Here is a 7,493-nt window from a genome sequence, read left to right on the forward strand (position 1 = left end):
GATTCCCCTGGCATGGGAGGGCCTGTGGCCATCCCTCAGAGCCGGAGCTGGGAAGTCCGCCGTGAGCTCCTTTTTCTCTCCGGCTTTCCAGTGACCTTGGGAGTGGCCCAGCAGCCCCCCTGGCGCCTCTGTCCTTTATCTCCCCTGACAGGTGCGTGTAACTCCAGGGAGGTGAGCGTCTACTGCTGCAGCCGTGGGCCACCAGTGTCCCCGAGCTCTGGCAGCAGGGTCCTTAATGTCCCTGCAACCACTCGGGCCGGGGCCAGTGGATCATCCCGAGGATTCTCCTGCCGACAGCCGAGGTCGCCTGGAACCGTGTCAGCAGGGCTTGGTCCAAAAGCCGGCCTCTGTGGGTCTAGGTAGCTGCACATTTATCATGGGAGGGGCCTGGGAAGTGAGGGTGCAGAGAAGGCGTCTCTACTAGGCGGTGCCAGAGGCCAGCCATGTCCGGCCGCTGGCAGGGATTGGGGGGGGGGTCCTGGAGGAGATGGTGGGGTGGCTCCAGCCTCTGCATAGCCGCCGTCTCTGTGGCTGCTTGGCGGGGCCTTCAGAAGGGGCCTGGGGCCGCTGTCGGCCAGCAGGTGGATACAGAGTGGAGGAGGCGCCTTTGGTTCGATCTGGTTTGTCTCCTCCAAAACTCAGGTTGGGGTTTAATCCCATCGTGAGGCCTTCCAGGGGTGGACTTGTCACCGAAGTGTGGGGTTTAGAGGCGAGACCTCTGGGAGGTGATTAGGGTTAGGTGAGATCTTTGGAGTGGAGCCCCCGACTCAATTCTGGCAGCTTGATGACAAGAGGGAGAGAGAGCGTGTGCGGCCGCGTCTCCTGCCATGTGGTGCCCTGCAGACCGGGGCTGTGCTGGCCCCTTCGTCTTGGACCTCCAGAATCATGAACCAAAAGAAACCTAAAAATAAAACAAAGCAAAAAACACTTATTTGAAAGTCAGAGAGAGAGAGGGGGAGAGACAGAGAGACATCTTCCATTTATTGGTTCACTCCCCAAGTGTCATTAATGGCTGGGGCTGGGCCAGGACAAAGCTGAGAGCCTGGAACTCCATCCCAGTCCCCTGCATGGGTGCAGGGGCCCAGGCACTGGACCATCTTCCTCTGCTTTCCGAGGCCTTCAGCAGGGAGCTGGGTCAGACGGGACTCGAACTGGTGCCCGTATGGGATGCTGATACAGCAGGCGGCGGCTTCACCTACTGCTCCACAGTACTGGCTCCTTACCCCCTTGCCCCCACCTTTGACCCAGAAATGGTTGGATAAATGCACAGAAGTGTGCACAAGGATGTCCGAGTTGTGTTGGAGTTGATGGTGTTTGTAAGAGTAAGGAATTGGAAGTCGCCGAAACAAGCAACAGCAAGGCCAGAGGGCAGAGGGCACAGGGTCAGAAGGGCAGAGGGCACAGGGTCGGAAGAGCAGAGGGCACAGGGTCAGAGGGCAGAGGGCACAGGGTCAGAAGGGCAGAGGGCACAGGGTCAGAAGGGCAGAGGGCACAGAGTCAGAAGGGCAGAGGGCACAGGGTCAGAAGGGCAGAGGGCACAGGGTCGGAAGGGCAGAGGGCACAGGGTCAGAAGGGCAGAGGGCACAGGGTCGGAAGAGCAGAGGGCACAGGGTCAGAAGGGCAGAGGGCACAGGGTCAGAAGGGCAGAGGGCACAGGGTCGACTCGAAGCTCTCGAGATGACTGACTTGTGATCACTCGCTCACACTCACGTGGCCCGCCCACGGCTCTGGGGACACGGAGGTGAGTCCTGTTGTTGGCCCCACTGTTCAGACAAGGGAACAAAGGCTCCGGATGGCAGGGCCAGGATTCTCTCAGCTCAGTCGGATTCCAGGGAGCCATAAAGAAAGGAAGCCAGGAGTCTGGGTAGGAGTAAAGGAAATCGGGAGTGATTCCCTTTTTTATTGCTTTTATTAAGCATATGAAGCGCATACCCCAGGGTGTGCTCAGTGCTCGCAATGGCAGCAACTCTCGCAATTACTTTTTCACTCCTCCTGCAAGAGAAGCGAGCAGGCACCTCCGAGGCACAGCGCGGCTGCGAAATTTCCCTCTCTCGCATCCGCAGCAGGACTCTGGGGCCGTCCTGTCTGGCTCGAAACCCAGACCCTCTGCTTTCTAGTGCTGTAAACTTTAGCGAGTGATTGAACCTTTTTTGGCCTCAGTTTCACTTTCTTTAAAATGGGGATAATAATAATAGCTGTCTCACAGGGTGGTTGTATGCATTAAAGAAATTATTTACATCAAGAACAAAGGCTAGACCTTGGCACACCGCAAGTCCGACATCGGCGTTTGCTTAAAAAATGGCACACGTGCTGCACACGCACAACTAGGAAGTGGTTCGGAGCAATCAGCGCACGTATCAGAATGTTGTTACATGTCTACGCCCGATTTGTCAGTCTCACATGGTGCGAGCTACTGCATAAACACACTCATACAAATTCATAATGATAAATATTTAAGAATGTGTGCGGCAGTGCTATCTGTAAGGAGAAAAAATGGAAAGAGCGCAGGTGTACCTCAAAGGGGACTGTTGAAGTACGGTACCATTTACCTGGTGAAAAACTGCCCGCAGGAGAGGAGGATGAGTTAGTTATTCGAGGGGCAGGCAGGGGGCGCTGTAGTTAACGCAGCACTGGGACAGCTGCATCCCAACCTCAGGGCCCGGGTTCCAGTCCTGGCTCCGCTCCTGGGTGAGTCCACTTCCTGCTAATAGGAGGCAGCAGAGGAGGGCTCAGCACCCGAGTCCCTGCCAGCCACATGGGAGGCCCAGGTGGAGTTCCAGGCTCCTGGCTTCCGCCTGCCCCAGCCCTGTTTGTGAGCCTTTGAGGGGAATGAACCAGTGGACGGAAGATTTCTCTCTGTCTCTGTGTCTCTGCCTTTCAAATAAAAAAAAAATAAGAAATTTTTTAAAATTCAAAGGGTGATTATTGCATCAGTTGTAATCTGAGATTGCTAACACGCACCATCTGTGACACAAAGAGGCAGAACGGCCGTCTCAGACGGCTCGGCGCGACGCCACGCTCTCGAGGCACAGTTGAGCCATGGCGACAAAGATGCCTGGCACACCGTGGGTGAAGCGCGCGGGAGCTGGTGTTTGCAAACGTGGCTGCTGCAGGCGTGGCCGGCGCGGTGAGTGAGGGGCAGGGACGCGGGACCCAGGCTGAGGACGTCTGCAGCTTCAGGTTTGGCTGGCTCCGACCCTGCTGGCCGGGGGAGCGCCCAGCCATGGCGGCGCGGCCACCGGTCGTCCTCACCAGGCAGACGCGGCCTCGCCTCCCTCGCTTCCGACCCCAGCTCCGCAGCCGCCCCGGGGGATACTGGGTGGAATTCTGATCTACCCTGGCGCCTGGTCTCCACGTGGGCAGCCATCAGGTCACCACACTGTTCCTGCAGGCCTTTTCCTGGGGCCCGGGCATGCTCTCTCTGCCTGAGGGCCTGCCCTGGGAGTGCGTGTCCTCGCCCCATGGGAAGGGAGGGTCCCCATGGCCTCGCTGAGCCTGAAGTGGATGGCGCACCTGCCTGGTAACCCTGGTGGACTGTTTGCTCGCAGACTGTCACCGCGGGCCTGGGCAGACCTCGTGCCTGGTGGTGGATGTGACACTGCCAGGCCCAAGGTGGGCACTCAGGTGGGCACAAGGTGGGTAGGCACTCAGTGCCGGGGCTGCAGCCGCCGTCAGCAGGCACCGGGTGCCCGAGCTGGCCATGCAACCCGGAGACGCTCACCAGGGGCATCTTAGCGGCGAGGCCGACTCTGCCCCATCCCAGTCTTCACGAAGCACAGGATTATCGTGAAACCTCGAGCCGGGACTCACCTGGCCCGGTGCTGGCCTGGGGCCTTGGTTGTGGGCACCAGGGGAGCTCCTGGCTTCTCACACCCACCTGGAAGCTCAGCGGGGAGCCAGCTGCTGCTTTTGTATCTAAATTTTTTTTTAATTGGGAAGAAATATACATAGAATTTTTTAAAAAGATTTATTTATTTAGTTGCAAGGTAGAATTATATAGAGAGGCAGAGACAGAGAGAGAGAGGTCTTCCATCCTCTGGTTCACTCCCCAAATGGCCACAATGGCTGGAGCTGGGCCGATCTGAAACCAGGAGCCTCTTCCAGGTCTCCCATGTGGGTGCAGGGGCCCAAGCACTTGGGCCATCTTCTACTGCTTTCCCAGGCCACAGCAGAGAGCTGGATCGGAAGGGGAGCAGCTGGGACTCGAACGGGTGCGCATATGGGATGCCGGCAGTGTTAGGAGGTGGCTTTACCCGCTACGCCACAGTGCCGGCCCCTATAGAATCTTCATTTGCACCATTTTAAGTGTGCGGTGGCCTTAGGCCCGTTCACACTGCTGTGCAACCGCCGCCACTGGCCATCTCCAGAACCTTCTCACGTCCCAAGCTGAACTCCGTCCCGGTACACGCAGCACCTGCTTCCTGTTCCGCAGCCCCGGGGAACGCCGGTGCGCTCCGCGTCTGCGAACTTCGCGGCTCTGGTCCGGTGGAGAAGCAGCAGCAGGACAGCGCTTGTTCTTTCACACGCGGTGTATTTCGCTCCGTGTTGTGGTCGCTGAAGTGCTCCCTGGCTCACGCCTGTGGTCGGCGCGCGCTGGCACCAGGCCTGCAGCCGCCCGGCACCGTGGCTGGCGGCCGTGGCCGTTCCAGACGCTTCGTTCTGGACCGGCTCTCGGCGCCTCCCTCTCCGCGGTCCCGAGCAGAATTGCTGGGCGAGGGTTAATCAACATTCAGTCATGTTTCCAAGTTTAAATGGAGCATTTGTTTAATTATGTGTAAGTAGCAATACATTGTGGCCATTATCTAAATCACTATTTTATTTCCTGGATGTGGTTTCATAATGCGGGGTTTCTGCTCCGGCCTAGCGTCATTAGCAGAGAAGAGTTAATGAATATAAAAGCGTAAAGGCTAATTACACTTTAATTTACAATCATGGGCTCATTTTGGGACCACATGAAATCTGTTTTGAAAACAATTACAAAAAAAAAAAAAAAAAACCCACTCTTGCCCTGGTAAGTGGAGGGACCCCGGCCAGGAGCCCGGCTCTGTGTGCCACGCCGCGGCTGCGAGGCACTGCTGGCACTGGGCCCCTCCCTGGCGCCATCACCGGGAGGCTGCTGAGGCCAAGTTCAGAGCCCTGTGACTCCGGCTTTTGTTTGCAGCAATTTTCCTCTCGCCATTGGTGTCTGCGCGGGTCTGCCGTGGAGAGCGGCGGAGCCCTGGCTGACCCGGCCATCCCCACGGGCTCCCACGAGGGCGGCCAGCGGGAAGGGAACCAGCCGGGGTTTCTGGGTTGGGGTAAGGGTGATGTTGGGAGGGTACTGCCATTTGCCAGGTCTCCGTCAGGGGCCGATGCAGTGTTTTCCTGTTCTCATCCCTTGACGTTACCTGGCCGCGGCTCCAGAGACGTGGGTTCGGTCTGAGACGTTTAAGGGAAGCGGAGACTCCTGTCCGCCTTCTCAGGTGTGGGAACGGCGTTGGGGTTACAGCCAAGGGGGCCCCCCGTTCTTGGGTTGAAGGCTCCTGCTGTCTGCCACCTCCAGATGGCTCGGGGGTAAGGACGAAATAGAGAGAGAAACAAAGGGAGAGAGAGCGAGAGCGAGAGAGAGAGAGCGCGCATCATCACTGATGGTGGAGGGGGGAGGGTGTACAGCTGCTCCGTGTACAATTCTTTCCATTTTTCTGTGTTTTGAAAAAAATCATGTATCAGCGGGAAAGGAAAGATACCGTCTCTCCTGACCACAATAGCCTTTGTTTTATTTGTTCCGTGTTTTTAGATTTATTTATTCATTTATTTGACAGGCAGAGTCAGAGAGAGCGAGCAAGAGAGAGCAAGAGCGAGTGAGCGAGAGAGAGATCTCACATCCACTGGCTGGGCCAGGTCTAAGCCAGAACTCAGGAACTCCATCCGGGTCTGTGAGGGTGTGCAGGGTCGGAGCACCGCCCCCCCCCCCCCCGCTGTCTCCCCAGATGCCTTAGCAGGGAGCGGGGTGAGAGGCAGAGCAGCAGCCAGGACTTGAAGCAGCGCTCTGATGTGGTGCTGGTGCCGCAGCCGACGGCTCAACCCGCTGAGCCACTTGTTTGTTTGCTTTTTTTTTTTTTTTTCTTTTTTTTTTTTTTTTGACAGGCAGAGTGGACAGTGAGAGAGAGAGACAGAGAGAAAGGTCTTCCTTTGCCGCTGGTTCACCCTCCAATGGCCGCCGCGGCCGGCGCGCTGCGGCCGGCGCACCGCGCTGATCCGATGGCAGGAGCCAGGAGCCAGGTGCTTCTCCTGGTCTCCCATGGGGTGCAGGGCCCAAGCACCTGGGCCATCCTCCACTGCACTCCCTGGCCACAGCAGAGGGCTGGCCTGGAAGAGGGGCAACCGGGACAGAATCCGGCGCCCCAACCGGGACTAGAACCCGGTGTGCCGGCGCCGCAAGGCGGAGGATTAGCCTAGTGAGCCGCGGCGCCGGCCCTGTTTGCTTATTTTTAAGATTTATTTTTATTTATTTGGAAGACAGAGTTACAGAGAGAAGTAGAGACAGAGAGAGAGAGAGGTCTTCCATCCGCTGGTTCACTCCCTAGATAGCCTCAACAGCCAGAGCTGTGCCAGTCCGAAGCCAGGAGCCTGGAGCTTCTTCCCGGTCTTCCACGCGGGTGCAGGGGCCCAAGGACTTGGGCCATCTTGTACTGCTTTCCTAGGCCACAGCAGAGAGCTGGATCGGAAGAGGAGCAGCCGGGTCTCGAGCCGGCCCCCATATGGGATGCCAGTGCTTCAGGCCAGGGCATTAACCTGCTGCACCACGGCACTGGCCCCTGCTCCACTTGCTAAGCAAACTCCTTTCCTCCCACGGATAAAAAGGTGTGTTTGATGAAGGCCCTCGTTTGCCTGGATGATTTTAGGTTATGGAGCAGTGGAGCCTAGACCAAGAACCAGATAATCAAACAAGTGATTATCGGTGAAAAGGGAAAAGAGGATGTGGCCCTTGGTCACGCGAGCCCCTGTTTGGTCTCTGTGAAGACCTGGGATTGTCAAGAGGAGGCGTGGTCGGCAGTGGGCGGGGCAGTCACCTTTCTCCTCCTCTTTAAATGTTTATTCAATTTCGAGGCAGAGAGAGAGAGAGAGAGAGAAAATGCTCCCATCTCTCACTCAGTCCCCCAAATGCCCGCGATGTCTGGAGCTGGGCTGGGGCCTAAGTGGGGAGTTTCGAGCTCCATCTGGGTCCCCACGTGTGTGGCAGGGACCCCACTACCTGAGCCATCACCATGGCCTCCCAGGGTGTGCACTCAAACCCAGGCACCGGGCTGCGGCTTCGGGCACCCGGCGTGTTAACTGGGGTCTTGCGGCAAACAGCCCTTCCACCTGTCGCCTTTGATCCCAAGTGCTCAGTTCAGGCTGGGCTCGACACCTGGTCACTTAGAGACTGTCCACCAGCTGTGTCCGCTCACAGCAAGGGGGCAGGAAAGGGGTCCTCGCTTCGACGGCTGGTGCACAAATGGCCACCATGCATC

The sequence above is a fragment of the Oryctolagus cuniculus genome, chromosome 1 (assembly GCF_051225735.1).
Source record: "Oryctolagus cuniculus isolate XC-2025 breed Fujian yellow rabbit chromosome 1, ASM5122573v1, whole genome shotgun sequence".
Taxonomy (NCBI): Eukaryota; Metazoa; Chordata; class Mammalia; order Lagomorpha; family Leporidae; genus Oryctolagus; species Oryctolagus cuniculus.